Source organism: Oryctolagus cuniculus, chromosome X (genome assembly GCF_964237555.1).
Source record: "Oryctolagus cuniculus chromosome X, mOryCun1.1, whole genome shotgun sequence".
Lineage (NCBI taxonomy): Eukaryota > Metazoa > Chordata > Mammalia > Lagomorpha > Leporidae > Oryctolagus > Oryctolagus cuniculus.
In genome coordinates this window covers 95,830,507-95,847,523 of record NC_091453.1, presented here as the reverse complement: position 1 = coordinate 95,847,523, position 17,017 = coordinate 95,830,507, and the positions used below count along the sequence as shown (strand labels likewise).

The 17,017-nt window shown below is 36.2% G+C and overlaps 1 protein-coding gene across 3 annotated transcripts in view; it reads left to right on the top strand.

Annotated features, from left to right (window-relative positions):
* The window catches only part of DIAPH2 (diaphanous related formin 2), a 938,294-nt gene that overhangs the window by 230,784 nt on the left and 690,493 nt on the right, over positions 1-17,017 (top strand). The gene's annotated exons all lie outside the window — the stretch shown is intronic.

Sequence of the window (17,017 nt, the reverse complement as noted above, 5' to 3'; positions counted from 1 at the left end):
CAGAGAATTTTATTTTGGGGTTCTTTAAAGGAAGAATATTGGAGTAGGTGTATAACATTGTGTTTAATACACCGTTTGGGATGCCTGCATTGCAGACCTGAGTGCCTTGGTTCAGGTTCCTTCCTGGTTTCACTTCCTATTCCAGCTTCCTGCTATTGCAAACCTTGGGAGGCAGCAGGTGGTGGCTCAAATAATTGGGTTCCTACCTTCTATGTGGGAGACCCAAAATGAGTTGCTGGCTCCTGGTTTCCTCCTGGCCCTGCTAAGACCATTGTGGACATTTGAGAAATACATCAGCAATGGGATCATCTCTTTGTCTATGTGTTTGTTTTTCTCCTTTGAAATTAAATAAATGAGCGATAATGAACAATACAGTAGACCAAGTTCTTGATAGTTTTTTATAAAAGTATAGAGGATTTCTATGTATATCCATTTTCTACATGACCAATATAGCCCAGAAAAGACGAAACCAAGGTCACAATGTTTCTACAAAGACCCCTAGAGTGATAATAGTACTGATACGCAGCTTTCTAGTAATCTAACCTTCTACCAAGGTGTACCTTATTGAGAAATGTCCATGAGGCTTTCCCCCTGGAAATATCTATCATCTCTGCTGGACTTTTGATAGGAGCTCTATAGCAGACAATTCACAATTAAGATGCCAGCCAGCACCTGGAGAGCAGATATTCTGTGTGGATGATTGAAAGAAGATCCGTGTGCACTAGATAACAGTATTTGCTCTGTGACCCCAGCTGTTTGACTGGTGGTAGATAAAGGATAGCTAATTTGGGGATTTCCCACCTAGTCAGCAAAGCTGTAGATGTGTAGCTTCTCAAGTCAGGCAGTTTAAACTTAGAAATCTCTTGTTGAGATGGAATCCATGAAGGCAGACTATAGGAGACAGCATACTATTGTTGCATACATTTGAAAATGAAACTGGCTTCTTGTTAGACAGTTCAGTAGCTTGCCATATGAATATGAATTTCAAGCTTTCATGTGCCTAGAATCCAGCCCCTCCTAGTTGTTAGGTCTTTTCTGGTGTAATTGAAAATATGCAGATTGACTCCACTTTTGTCTATTTTGGGAGATGTTGCCTGAGTCCTGAGTACTGCTCCGGGGTTTTTATGTGATACCATACTGCTCTGATAGCAGCTTCCAAGACAGATTCCTAGAGATCATTTGTTAGCTGGGTGCATTCAGCATTCACTCACCAAAAATATTAAAGACTGGAGTGCAGTAAACATTCTTTTCTTGTTATTGTTTATTTTTTATTTATTTCATTTTTTCCTAGAAACCTTTTATTTAAGGTATATAAACTTCATGCAGTTCATATATACAAATTTAGGAACATAGTGATTCTTCCCACCATACCGTCCCTCCTACCTGCACTCCCACCATTCTAATTCTTTTGAATTGAGTTATAATTTCTATTTGTAAATTAATCTTTGTCAAAGAATAAGAATACCCTGAGATGGCTCTAGCACTGAAACTATATGAAGTATTAACAAATTTTTCCTTGATATACAAAATGCTTAAGAATTTTGTAGTGCTTTTGAGTTCAGTACTATGAGTACCAATTAAAATGATATAGTGACTTAAATGTAGCTGGGTAAGTGGTAAGGAACGTTAAACCAGGGGTATTCTCTGACCTTATGACATACCTTGTATTTTAAAAACCTTTTTCCATCAGTTTCTGTACTCATCATTACTATCTCCTGGGAATAGAAAGCCGAATGTTCTATGGCGACTTGTTAGTATGTAGGCTTTTCATTAATTTAGTTTTTCTGCTATTATTTTTATATAATGTATAGTAATGATTTATATTTTAAAGTGATATGTGTTAATTTGCTTATAACCATAGCTTGATTCAAGTATTCTCTCAACACTTTGAAATGATCTTGGAAAACTTGAAAAATGAAAGCTAAGAACAGATAGCTTTAGAGGAGTTCATTTTGAAGAACAAGAATAAATTGCATTTACAGATTGGTTTTCCAAATATGTTCCTGGAAATTCCTGAACACATCTATATGAAGGATGCTATATCTGTAGTTAACGGGTTTGGTTCCTATATTTTTATCTAAAGAAATGCCTACACACATAAATTTTCTCTATGTAGACATAAATGGCAATGTCATTTTCTGTAGTTTATTCTACCACATTTATAGATTTACTTAAACATTGCTTATCTTTATGTAGACTTATGAGAAGCATGTATAGTTGACTACTAGTATTAGAAATCTTAACTTGAAAAAGAATTTCAGAAAATAATTGGCCTGAACCACATCTTAATGAAAAATGTACATAAACCAAGCCTAGAACCTGAGATTTGCTCCATTTTATATACCTCACACAAGATTAACTCTGGTTTTCAATTTTAGATATTAAGAAATACAGTTTCTTATGCTAACCTTTAGTATAAACGCCTCACTTTATTCTGAAATCCTCATTATTTTCAGTAAAAGTTCCGTTTTAGCTTTTTTCTGATACTTTATTTTTTCATATTAATGCAAAGAGAAGATTCAATGTCGTTCATAGATAGAATTCAAAGAATATAATGATATTCCCTTTCTCCTTCCCACCTTTCTTTCCTCCCTCCTTTCTTCCCTTCCTGTTTGCTTTTTCCCTCCCTCCCTTCCTCCTTCCCTCCCTCCTTCCCTCCCTTCCTTCCTACCTCCTTTTTTAAGTTTCTGAGATGAAGTATTTTTTTAAAGACTTTATTTATCTATTTGAGAGGTGGAGTTACAGACAGAGAGAGGGAGAGATAGAAAATTCTTCCATCCGCTGGTTTACTCCCCAAATGGATACAATAGCCAGAGCTGAGCCAATCCGAAGCCAGGAGCCAAGAGCTTCCTCCAGGTTTCCCACTTGGGCCATCTTCCACTGCTTTCCCAGGCCTTAAGCAGAGAGTTGGATTGGAAAAGGAACAGCCGGGACACGAACCAGCACATGTATGGGATACTGGAACTGCAGGTGGAGGCTTAGCCTGCTACACCACAGTGCCGGCCCCAAGATAATATATTTTTAATTAACATTCTAATCAATGACTTAATGCCCTGCTAAATAGATCAACAAGTAAAAAGCAAGAAGACCCCAGTTCAGTGCGAATACAGGCAAGGGCCATAAACAATAATCAGATGGAAAGATATACAGTAAAGTTTTAAATAATCACAGATCCTTAAAACTATAGTAGTACAACATTCTTTACCATTGGTTTCACAATGATATAAAAAAATTTGACAAAAAATAATTTTTCAGCAATACTGATACATACAGGCATTTATTTTTATTTATTTGAAAGGTAGAGTTACAGAGAGGCAGAGAAAGGTCTTTTGTCTGCTGGTTCACAACCCAGATAGCTTCAACTGCCGGAGCTGAGCCAATCTGAAGCCAGGAGCCAGGAGCTTCTTCCTTGTCTCCCACACTTGGTGCAGGGGCCCAGGCGCTTGGCCCATCTTCCACTACTTTCCCAAGCCATAGCAGAGAGCTGGATCAGAAGAAGAGCAGCCAGGACTAGAACTGGTGCCCATATGGGATTCCAGCAGCGCAGGCGGAGGCTCAGCCCACTACGCTACAGCACTGGCCCCTGTGCATTTTTTTCTTTGTTTTGTTTTTTCATTTTGTTTTCTTTTTTAACTAGCTCCCACAAATAAGAGAGAACATGCAGCATTTTTTTTTTTCTGTGTCTGGCTTATTTCACTGAACATGCTGTCCTCCAGTTGTACCCATTTTGATGCAAATGATAGAATTTCATTCTTTTTATAGCTGAATAAATATTCTTCTGTGTGTGTGTGTGTGTGTGTGTGTGTATATATATACACACACATATATACACACACCATATGTTCTTCATGCATTCATCTGAGGATAAACACCTTTGTTAATTCCTTTTCTGGCTATTGTGAACAGTGTTACTATAAACATGGTGGTGCAGTTATCTCTTTGATACAGCATGTTCATGTCTTTTGGCTATATATTCTATACTGGGATTGCTGGCTCATATTTTAGATCTGTTTCTAACTTATTAAGAAATCTCCAAACTGTTTTTCACAGTGGCTGCACTAATTTACATTCCTACCAACAATGTGTGTTTCCCTTTCTCTGCATCCTCCCAGGATTATCTGAAGTTTCTCTTGCCTTAGTGATGGAACCCAACTTAAATCATTAAGCAGAAAAAAAACAATGACTTGGCTAGCATTGCTTTCACTTCTGAATACATCTATTGATTTTTTTTATATTGAAACTTTTATTCATTCAAGTTAAAATAGCCAAAAATTTGAATATGAGGTGTTAAATGAGGAGTGGTGGATTCTGATCATGGTTTTGCCATTGAGAAGTGTTTGGCTTAAACCATTCTGCTTCTTTAGTTTATTCTTCTACAAAATGGGTAACTGACTTCACAACCAAAAATTGTTAACTCTTTTCAGTGTATATCATTTTATTTATATTGGATTATAAATGAAGATAAAACAATGTTGTTAATTTAAAGTGTTGGTTAGTTTGTTGGCTTTTACTATTCTGATTAAAATATTTTGTAGGTACCAAAGCATTATGCTTTCTTTGAAAGTTGTTTTATGTTCTGAAAGAGTTACCAAGTATAAACATTTATCTTTTATGAATATCTATCTTAAATTTTTTTCTGAAACAAGTACAAGCTAAGCTGTATATAGTAGGAGGCTAACCCTTCTTTCTTAGGGACTTTGTGCTGCATTTAATCCCTTAAAGGTTTTGTCTGTATGTGGATATGTTTGTGTGTGTGTGTATGTGTGTGTGTGTGGTTTTGTTACTGCTTTTTATCAGGGATAGGGAAACTTTTTTCTGTGAAGGGCTGTCATTTGGATTCCTATAACATCTTTTGCTGGCGATACAGAATGATCAACTTAAAAATTAACCTGGTATAGATTTATTGAATTTTGAGTTCCACCTGTGACTGCCTTAGCAGGGCCAGATCAAATGATTTGGTGGGCCTTATGTGGACTGCAGGCTGGATGTTCCCTATGCTTGCTTTAGATAGTGTATATCACTGTGATAGAGAAAAATGATGAGTACGTTTGGTGTAATTCATCTTGTCTTAGATAAGCCTTAACAATTCCCAAGTTGTTTAATATGGAATTAATAAGAGTTTTGAATTTTCATTGTTCAGTGATTATCTTTTGAAAAATTTTGTTAAACATGGCTATACTAAGATACTTACATTGGTGAAAGGATATAAAACTTTAGGAAGAATAAGTTCAGATTTATTTTACATCATGGTGACTAAAGTTAATAGCAATATAAGATATTCTTGAAAATTGCTAAAACAATATATTTTAATGCTCTCACCATAGAAAAATATGAGAAGTCATTGAGTTTGATATAGCCCTTCCAATATGTAGACATATGTCAAAACCTGCTGTACACATAAATATATGATTTTATTTGTCAATTAAATTACATAAAAAATAAAAAAAAATTTAACCATGGTTAAGAATGCATGTATGTATGCAGAGAAAAACATGTCATTTCTGTAGTATTTTCTCAGCTTTAGGAGGAAGGTATTTAAAATATGTAAAAATAAACTCAAAAACACATGCATTTAACATTACAGATCACCTTCTGAGACAAAAAATTATGAGAACTTGGTAAATTTTCTTTTTGACATCTACATTGAAGACCTAAGAAAGTGATTCTTTTTAGATTTGGTTGCAGTTATTCTGTGGTAATATATCTTTGGATCTTTGTCTACTTAGCTATCACATTCTATAATGATTCTTTAATTATATGTTTTTGGCACTGCACCTGGTAGGTGAAAAGGACTGTTGAATTTCTGTTGTTCAGTCATCAAATAGCAATTACCCTTCAACTATCCTTACCCCTGTTGTTGTGAAAGAAAACTCATTTAACATCTCTGCTACCCACCAGAATCAAACAGATAACATACAAATTGGGTTAGGAAAAAGGATGCATGCAGGTGCTATGTGCTAATACCTCTTGGTTTCCCTCATTGTATTCAAAGAGCTTATTTACCTTATTCGTGGCAGATAAACTTGGTGTCATCTCTTTCATTTCCAGAGCTTATAGATTAGGAATGTGATTTCTTGTAGTAAGTTCATGTTAAGAAAATTCCACTAAACTAAAAGAAATTGGATGTCCTGTGGAGTTCGTGATAGAATTTTAACTGTATTACTTAGCATAGGAAAATGAAGCAGTACAGTTTATTATAAGTTTGACTGGTTCTATCACTATGAAGGCAGCTTTAGTAAGTGTCCTAACTTAATTACATTCGCAATTTCATACATATGAAGATGTAAATTATGGCTACCTTTTCCTTGAATATTTGGAGTGCTCTTTTCTGTTGCACCTCCTACCCCCTCCCCCATTTACTATAAGGTGACTAGTTCCATTTTCTTTCAGTTTTTTGGTATATTTTGCATTATTACTATAGGATCAGACGTTCTCTTATACTTTTTTAATGGAAGATGGTGAAAAAATATTCTTTATTGTGTAACTAATTAGGCATTTAAACAGAATTGGACTTACACTATTCCTTAGACTTATCTCTGAAGTAATAGAGACAACTTAAATTGATTTTAAAGAATAATGAATTTTTATCCTTTGAGAGAATTTTTACTTAAGCTATTGCCCTTAAGAGCTTTTTAATGTGTCAGAGGAACTTGTTTTTATATAATGCAAGCAACTAGAAAGAATGCACATTTCCTCTGTGAGGAACTCCTAAAAATATATGAGTAACACAAAGCAGAGCAAGATATTTTCAGTGAGTCTGATGGAAAGAATAAATGCAGCCAGAGAGAAAAATGGAATGTCTTCTTTGGTGTTTTCTAAGGAAATTGTAATTTATCATAACATTGAAGTCAAAACCACTGAGCAGCAGAGCTGGAAAATTGACACATTCAACCTTTCTATGAATCACGTGACATAAGCAGTCAATGACTAGCATGATTCAAAGGCTTTTGCTCAGATGTCTGGAAATGGCAATATTACATAAAATGGATACTTTGTAATTGGGTCAGAGATAGTTCTTGCCTTAGTCTACCACGGTAAATAGTTTTCAAGGACATTCAGATGCCCAATGCTATTATGTCTTCTCCTGTGTAGAAAAATTTAATTGGATGTATATGTTTTTGCTGTAATAAGGCTAAGTTCATGTGGTTTTTAAATTTTTTTAGCATTTTCTAATAAATTTATATATTGGCCAAGGAACTATCTGTGAAGTTGATTTAGCCAGAAAAATATGCCTTGAACATGCTGAAAACACTAACATTTTTCTTAGCTCTTATTTGGGGATGTTTATGGATTAAATATAAAATACTGTATTGGGTTACATATTGGTTTTAACCACCTGGGGCTCCTTCTTTCCCTAAGTGCATTTAACTAAGCTTCAGTTTTAATTGCATTCAAGATATTACAATGACACATTGGTATTAAAATGAGGTGATTTCCTGTTTACAAAAACAATAGCCCTCCCCCCATTTATAATAATCTTTAACATTTCAACTCTTTGAATTAGTTGTATTCTATGTTATAAATTTACCAACTTTCTGAATTCCCTGAAGAGACCCTGAACTATCATTCATTTTATTTGATGTTCCAATGATTTGGTTTGTAGTATGAGATTACACATGGGAATAGAACACTGTTAGAGAGAAATAAAATCCTTTGTACAGAACACATAACCCTCTATACTAGCCTTTAGCACTGCACAAACAGTGATAAAGGGATGACATGACTAATATTGGACTCCTTCACATGAGACCAATTGTCTTTACAGCTTTTGGTACTCAGTATGGGACTTTCTAATTTTAGCTTTAACTCTTTTGAGAAGATAGACGTACATCCAGGCAATCTAATCGTAAGTGGGCATGCAGTTGCTATTTGTTATTATGTCTATAATATATATGATGTACTAAATTCATCTATCCACCAAATCTTTGATTCTTATTGTATTTCCATGAAATGTAATGAAATAATTCAGAGTGTGAGTATCTGATTTATAGATGAGAGGATATGGTTTGGCAAAATCTGAAGGGTTGTCATTAATGTGAATCTGTGTGGGAGCAGAATCCCTTTCTCTCCTTCAGTAGATATATTTATAGAGAGTTTTTCTCTTTTTGTTTTTCTCTGGAGAACTAGAGAGGGGAGAATCTTACTTTACCATAGATTTAGGGTTAAATGAATCCTCTGTTACTTTCATTAAATATAATATTTTCTTTGCTTTGGTTATGCTTATCAGTATAAGTGGGCCCTTTAAAAATAATTACTTCAGAAATTCTGAAACCTTGACATACATTTCTGTTTTCAAACTTTAATGTATTTAGATACAACTCTTACTGTCAGGATTATGCATGAACTATAAACCCCTCCACTGTTGTAATTTCCATGACTATTCTCAGTAATACAGTTAGAATTAAATATACTTAAAATTGAATAGTAACAAGTTTTGAAAAACAGATGAGTATTACATATTTAAATTATGAAGTCTATTATTTCATTTTCATTTTATTTTTAATTGTAACAAATTCAATGATTTGTAGATAAAGAAATTATGAAGTCTTATGTTTAAGTCAACCAATAGATAAGGCCTACTATAGGTTAGAATCTTCTGCAGCTTTCATAAAGCTTAAAATACTTTTCATTAAATGATGAAAAGTTGTGTTACTATTATTAAGAAGACTTATTTAATTTATGCCTTGGACCATATTTAATTCATTTAATTTATTTAATTATTTAATTTATCTTGGACCACAAAATTCAAAGGAGCACTCAATTTTTTTTGTTTTTAATTTTTTCCAAGCTATCTTAATACTAGCTTCACTGCGCTATTGCTCACATGTTATTTAATAGTCACAAAGGCTTCATTGAGGGGTAGGTACTGTTCTCCCTGTTTTAAAGATAAGAAACCAAGCATAGAGAGTTTAAGTAACTGATCAAAAATAGCCCAGCTAGTATATGTAAAGATGGGATTGGAACCTAGATCTGTTTTTCTCTAAAGCACACATCGAACTTTGCTACTCTGTGGTTTTATAGCATAGTCCATGGATAAATGATAAAATATTTTCTTGATCTTTGAGTAAACTTGAGAAAAAGCCTTTAGTTTTTAACTTCTTGAGCAGTGTGTCAGATGCCAGAGTCCTTGATGATAAACCAAAACTTTTGTATGTATGGTCAGAAAATATTTTCTCATTGTGGGTCATTCAGTCCTCTTGTTCCTAAGATATTTTTCCTGACTTCCTTTTCAGTCTTCAGATCTAATCCAGGCCTCTTACTTACTTGTACATTAATCCTCCTGACTAGTCTTTCTGTTGTTTCTGTTTGGGTGGTTCATTTGTTCTATCTGGTCCCCTGACAAGTGACTGAAAACATTAGTTTGAAGATGTAGCATGTCAAGCTACTTGATTAAAAGAAAATCACTACGTTAATACCTACAAAAGTGAGGATGTGGACTGTATATAGCCCATGCAAACACACACACACTGTATTTTGTCCAATTCTTCCCAATAGGCTGCCTTAACCAATTCTTCACTGGAAACTACTAGAGTCTCCAGATATCTTTTTTTAATGGTATAAGCTAGATTTATCATGAAGTTCAGGACATTAAAAGAAAATAAAAAACATGAAATGTAAAGTACCATCCTTCGTAATTCAATAAACTGTTAAATAATGAAAACCTGTATTTCTGTGTCTAGGAATAGATCTGTAGATATAAACAAAGTGTACTTCTGTGATGATCAGTGATTCTTATTAATAGTGGTATTGGTTGGGGTTGGCGTTACAGTGCAGCAGGTTAAGCCTCATCCTGCAAAGCCAGCATCTCATCGGAGTGCTGGTTTGAGTCCTAGATGTTTTATTTTGAACCCAGTTCCCCGCTGATGTACCTGGGAAGGTAGCAGAGGATGGCCCAAGTGCTTGAGCCCCTGCCACCCATGTGAGAGACTTGGATGGAGTTCCTGGCTCCTGGCCAGCCCCTGCTGTCATAGTTGTGTGCTCTCTCTCTCTCTCTCTCTCTCTAACTCTGCCTTTCCAATAAGTGAATAAATCTTTAAAAAAAAAAAAAAAAGATTGGTGGAGCCATCAGCCATTAGGCATTTCTTATGGAATGCTTGAAATAAACAAGGGCTTTGGAGCTAAACATGGATTTGAGTTTAAGAACTGGCACTTCCTCATTGAGTGATGTTTGACAAGTTCCTTAACTGCTGTACTTCTTAGTTTCCTTACGTGGAAAGTTTGCAGAATGGCTGAATTCAAAAAGACTGATAATATTCCTTTCTGACAAGGATTTGGAGCAAGTAGAACTGCAATACTTTGTTGAAGGGGTGCCAAATAGAATAGTCATATTGGAAAGCTGTTTCTTAAAGAAGCTAAACATATCTACATAAGACCCAGCAATTCTAGCTCTAAGTATTTTCCCAACAGAAATGAAAATATGTTTATATGTGTACTTACATGTGAATGTTTATAGCATATTTAACCTGGAAACAACTGTAGTATTTATCAATGAATGGATTAATGACTAATTTGTGATATATCCATATAATAACAAGGAATGCATTACTTATATGTGCAACAGAATGGTTGAATATTATTATAGTTCTGCTAAATGAAAGAAGTCAGATACACAAAGTTATAAACTGTACTTATAAAGGAATTCTAGAAAAAGTAGAACCTTTGGGGCACAAGTGGGATATAGTTGCCAAGGGATTGAGGAGAACAGGGAAAGGTGATTGATTGTAGAGGAGAATGAGGGAATTTTATTTGTACTGGTGGTTACATAACTAGAATTTGGTCAAAATGATGAATTTTACTGTGTGTTGACAATATTTCAGTAAAAAGGAAAAAATAACTCATGGTTCAAGATGGTTATGGAAATCATAAAATACCATCCTCTTCTCCCACTTGTTTTTCCCTTTGGTTCTTCATTATTCTCTGCTTCTTTTGTTTTATTTTGTTTTGTTTTTTAAAATTTATTTATTTGAAAAGTAGAGTTAGAGAGAGTAAACGACACAAGGAAAAAGATCTTCCATGCGCTGGTTCGCTCCCCAAAAATGGTAGGAGCTGGGCCAGGCCAAAATCAGGAGCCGGGAGCTTCTTCCAAGGTCTCCCACGTGGACGCAGGGACCCAAGGACTTGGGCCATCTGCTGCTTTCCCAAGTGCATCAGCAGGAAGCTTGATCAGAAGTGGAGCAGCTAGAATGCAAACTGGCACTCATAAGGGATGCTGGCGTTGCAGGTGATGGCTTTACCCACTATACCGCAGCATCAGCTCCTATACTCTGCCTCTTCTGTATTGCTCATAAATTTAACATCCATGATGAATTGCAGTTTCTTACTTCAAGGTTGAGATACTACAGGAAAATTTATGTTTTTATTTGTTTTTATTTGAAATATATGAGTCAGATTTTACATAGAGTCATTAACTCTATCTCTTATAATTGTTGATGTTGAAGTTCCAGTTAGTACTAAAGAATTCAAAACTGGAATTAGCCAATTTCAGAAAATACATACCTGCTTGAGATGGCTTCCTGATCTCTGTGCTGTGGCTATAAGAGCCTGCATATTGTTGAGAGGGAGTCTAAAGCACTGGAGTTGGAGTCCTGCCTGACAAAATCTTCCCCCACTTCGCTGCATACCCTTGGTCTCTACCATTGGTTTGCAAATTTAACTAAGCATTAGAATCACCTTGGGGAGTAGTTAAAACACAAATTGCTGCCACCTCTCCCACACTGATGTTTCTAACAAGTTCCTCCTAGATGGTGTTGGTACAACTGGTTTGAGGTACACATTTTGAGAACTGCTGATTTATGCTTGCTTCTGGAATTGCGGTGTCAAATGTCTACCTGAATACAAGAGCCAACATTTTCTTTGATTTTTTTATAATGACTTATTTTTATTTGAGAGGCAGAGTTAGAGATAGAGATTTTTCCATCCACTAGTTAACTCCCCAAATGGCTACAATGGCCAGGTGTGGGCCAGGCTGAAGTCAGGAGACAGGAGCCAGGAGCTCCTTCCATGTCTCCTATGTGGGTGCAGGGGCCCAAGGACTTGGGCCATCACCTGCTGCTTTCCCAGGTGCATAAGCAGGGAGCTGCACTGGACTTGGAGCAGCTTAGACTCAAACCAGTACCCATATGGGATGCCCTTGCCACAGGCTGCAGCATATGCCACAGTGCTGGCCCCTAACAATATTTTCTTTTTAAACTGCCTTACAATTTCCTGGCCACTTTTATACTGACTAAAACTCATGTATATGAAGGATCTTCAAAAATGTTCATGGAAAATGTGTATTGGGAAAAAACATGTATGTATTTCAAAAGTTTTACACCAAGATGAACTTATCTTTTAATTTCATTTTTTCCCATGAACTTTCTGAAATAGTTATGTGCGTGTGAGCATGTGCGCATGTGTTTATAGAGGGGTTAGGGGGCCGGCGCCCTGGCTCACTAGGCTAATCCTCCGCCTTGCAGCGCCAGCACACCGGGTTCTAGTCCTGGTCGGGGCGCCGGATTCTATCCCGGTTGCCCTTCTTCCAGGCCAGCTCTCTGCTGTGGCCAGGGAGTGCAGTGGAGGATGGCCCAAGTGCTTGGGCCCTGCACCCCATGGGAGACCAGGAGAAGCACCTGGCTCCTGCCATCGGATCAGCGCGGTGCACCGGCCACAGCACGCTGGCCACGGTGCCCATTGGAGGGAGAACCAACGGCAAAAAGGAAAACCTTTCTCTCTGTCTCTCTCTCTCACTGTCCACTCTGCCTGTAAAAAAAAAAAAAAAAAAAAAAAGGGGTTAGCGGGAGAGAAAGAGAAAGAGAGAGACAAAGGGCAGTTAGTATTTGGCTATAGGCCATGAAGTATTTGATGCCTGAAAGAGCAACAGTGTTTGGCAAGAGAAAAAGGAAAAAGATATGTCTGGCCATAGGTACTCTTTATCTTGTTGAGTGTCATCATACTGCCCCATCATTATTTTTATCTCCTCAGCAATAATCTCCTTTTAGGCTCCTATTCCCTCCACTTTTGAAGTTCTGAAGACACTTACAAGATCTCCTCTGCCCATTAGTCTAAAATATTCTCAGTTAAGACTTTTCACTGCCTAGTTTGTAACAAATAGGCCCTTCCTCCTCATGCTGATGTTTTCTGATTGTACCTTTTTTTTCCATAAGAGCAATGGAAGTTTTCATTGAATGAAACCAAGGTACCATAAACTACACAATTTGCAACAGCCTGGAATGTGTGGCTGACTGATTTCAAATGAACAAATACAAATCAAACTCTTACATCAAATACTTCTCTGTACTAAGACCAAAATAATCCTAGTCATTTTAATAGCACTAAGTATAAAGAGAAGTTGAGTAAAATTTAGAATTTTGAAAGCAAATTGTAAGTTAAATTTAAAGAAACTGCTGATTATTTTCTTTCTCCAAATGCTAAAGCAAATGTAGATGGCCATATACATAAATTTGGTCAGAATTTCTATTATGTTGAGGTTGATGCAAGTTACATTGCAGTGTAATGATATCTGCTGATTTCTCTGTGTTATACATTAAATACAGTATATAATAGTTTGAGCTGATGTCCCTTTATCCCTCTACCACCACCCCACTGATTATTGAGAGCCTTTAGAGAAAATAGCTCATTGCACTCGATAATTACATGCCTCAATTGAATAGTAGCATGCTGCCAATTATCATTACAATGCCATATTGATTTTTCTCATTTCCATTTTGGAAATTAAAGCAGAATTTTTTAAAATGAGCTTCTATATATTTTGTGGGTGTGATTGGTTTTGAATATAAGCTATTTTTAAAATATATTTTCTTCAGTGATCTGATGTCTTTTACTTATATTCTTGTAGTAATTTAGGTTTCTGCTTTGTTGATTAGTTTTACATGAGGTTGACATGAAATGAATAATTTAAAGTCTGCAGAAAAAAATACAGATATTATTGAAATATCCATAGATTTTCATTATTGCTTCACAGAAGTCTGCTATATATTGATTTAGATATATGAAGTTCTAAGACAATATTAGATTGCTTATTAACCACACAAGTCAGTAAATTTAATTAAATTCAAACTACTAAATAATGTTGATTATATATAATTTTTAAAAGATTTATTTATTGATTTGGAAGGCAGAGTAAGAGAGAGAGAGAGAGAGATCTTCCATCCACTGTTTCACTACTCAAATGGCTGCAGTGGCTAGATCTGGGCCAAGCTAAAGCCAGAAGCCACGAGCTCCATGTGGCTCTCCCATGCGGGTGTCAGGGACCCAGACACTTAGGCCATCTTCTGCTGCTTTCTCAGGAGTATTTTAGAGAGCTGGACCAGAAACGGAGCAGCTGGACTCAAACTGGTATTCATATGGGATGTGGGCATTGTAGATGGTGGCTTAAACTTTTGCTTCACAATATCAGTCCCTTTATTAACAATTTAAAATACAAATATTTAATGACTTATATAAGCCACATTGTTTTTTTATTTTCTTAAAATTTTATTTAGGGTAAATAATTTCATAGATTTCATATATACAGATTTAGGAACATAGTGATATTTTCCACCCTACCCTTCCTCCAGCTCACACTCCCACGCTTCTTCCTCCTCCCTCTCCTATTCCCACTCCTAATTTCTACAAATATCTATTTTCAGTTTACTTTAGACTCTTATGATTAACCCTACACTAAGTAAAGAGGTCAACAAAAAGTATGAAGAAAAAACACTGTTTAACAGTAGCAACAAGGGCTGTGAACAATTATTAAATCTCAAAATGTCCATTTCACTCTAATAAGTTATATTATAGGTACTCTATTAGTTACCACAGATAAGGGAAAACATATGGTATCTGTCTTTTGGGGACTGGCTTATTTCACTAAGTATAATGGTTTCCAGTTGCATCCATTTTGTTGTAAAAGACAGAATTTCATTTTTTTTTTTTACAACTGAGTAGTGTTCCATTATGTTTATATACCATAATTTTATAAACTATTTTGATAAACACTATGGGAGATAGAAAGATGAATGAGATAATATGGCTGTTTTAAGAGTATTTATAATCTAGAGGGTTGGGTAAGATGTATCAGAAAATAAGAGATAAAGTTTATATAAGAGGTGACAAGTAAACTCAGATTTGATGTGAGGACATAGATGGAGAAAATCATTAATTGATCAAAACAGCCAGGTTGAGCATTGAAAGTCTGAAGAGCTGGAGTTGGGGTGACTTCTAGCAAGAAGGAATACATGGGCTTACACAAAGGAGTGCAGGGAGAGCTCCAGGAAATGATGATTTGTCTGCTTTTATTGACACATGTTATGTAAGACTTGCAGCCAGAAAGTTAGATTGAGGCTAGATCATAATTTTGGGATGAAGGATTTAAAACGTACTGGCGGGCCGGCTTTATGGCGCAGTGGGGTAAGCTGCTGCCTGTGACTCCAGCATCCCATATGTGAGTTTCAGTTCAAGTTCCAGCTGTTCCGTTTCCAATCCACCTCCCTGCTAATGAGTCTGGGAAAGTAGCTGAAGATGGTCCACATGCTTGCACCCTTTGCCATCCATGTGGGAGACCCAAATGGAGTTCCAGGTTCCTTGTTTAAATCTGATCCAGCTCCAGCTGCTGTGCCCGTTTGAGGAGTGAAACAACAGCTGGAAGATCTCTTTCTCAGACTCTCTGCCTTTCAAATACATAAAAACAAAGCTTCTTAAATAATGTATTATGTGATTCAGGGGAAATTTTTGGACAGAAGACTATGGTTAAATGCAGTTTAACCTCACATTTTGTAAAATGAGGGAAAAGAAAGAATGCAGCTTCAGAGATCCCAGTTTTGAGCATGCTGAAGGAACTGTCGTTGGGGCTAAGCTAAAATGTTAGTATGGACAATGAAAAGGAGGGAAGGGCATTTGGAGGAGTTATTCTGGAAACAGGATATTCATGACTGAATGCCACAAAGTGAAACGTGGTCAGTTTTTCAGCCTTCTACCACATGTGTATCTATTTGCTGCCACTTCCCCAAGCCTGCTCACTCAGCTCTCACTTCACTGGTCTCTTTACAGCTTATGGCACATGCCAAACAGACTAGCTAATACCTCAAAACCCCCAAGTCGCCCTTAATCCTTCTACTGGAAACAATTTTTCTTCAGTGCTCTGCTCAAATATTATATTATGGAAAAATCTTAACCCTGAACATACATTGAAAAATAGCATCCTGGATTCCCTTTTACTCCATTTATCAAAGTTTATTTTTCTTCATTGCATCAAAGCACTGAAATTTCTTATATAGTTAGTGATGTGTTTTTCATCTGTTTCCCTCCCTCGAGAAAATAAGCTCCATGAGGATAAGGGTTTAGTTTTGTTACCAGTTATATCTCTGTCCCCTAAGCAGGGGTAGGGAATGTCTGGCTCATGGGTTATGAAAGATGTACAAATCATTTGTTCTGGTCCTGCCCAGGCGACTGCAGTTAGAAATAAAACTTGAATAAAACTATGTCAGGCTAATTTCTGGCATTAATATCAGGCTAATTAAGTTGGTAGTTTTATATGGCCCATGAGTGATGTTATAAATATCCAAATTGCCCCAGAAGAAAAAATGTTCCCCGTGCTGACCTAGAGTAGGCTTGGTACTTAGGAGAATAAATGAATAACAGGATAAATGCAAGGGTGAATGAGATGGGGATAAAAAGTTATGCCAGTATTTGAAGTCTGAAAGATTCCAAGGTAGAGATGTTTTCAGCAGAATATTTGATTCTGAAGAGTGGACAGTTAACTTGGAAGAGTAGAGAGAGAGGAATAGAAATTCAGCTTATAAATGCAGGTTTAAGTATATGATGCAGGAGAACAATCAGATCCGTGCTGCCTAAGGGGTAATGTAAAGTGTGAAGAGGTCTGGAACTGAGGTAAAGACCTCAGTCTTTCCCATAGTCTATAATTGAATTGATGGGAGTAGGAAAACAGAATAATAAGTAATATTAATACTGGATTATCAGATTTGAAAAACGAAATTTCCTTTGTGATATTTCATGTTTTAGCATACATATTTATTCATAC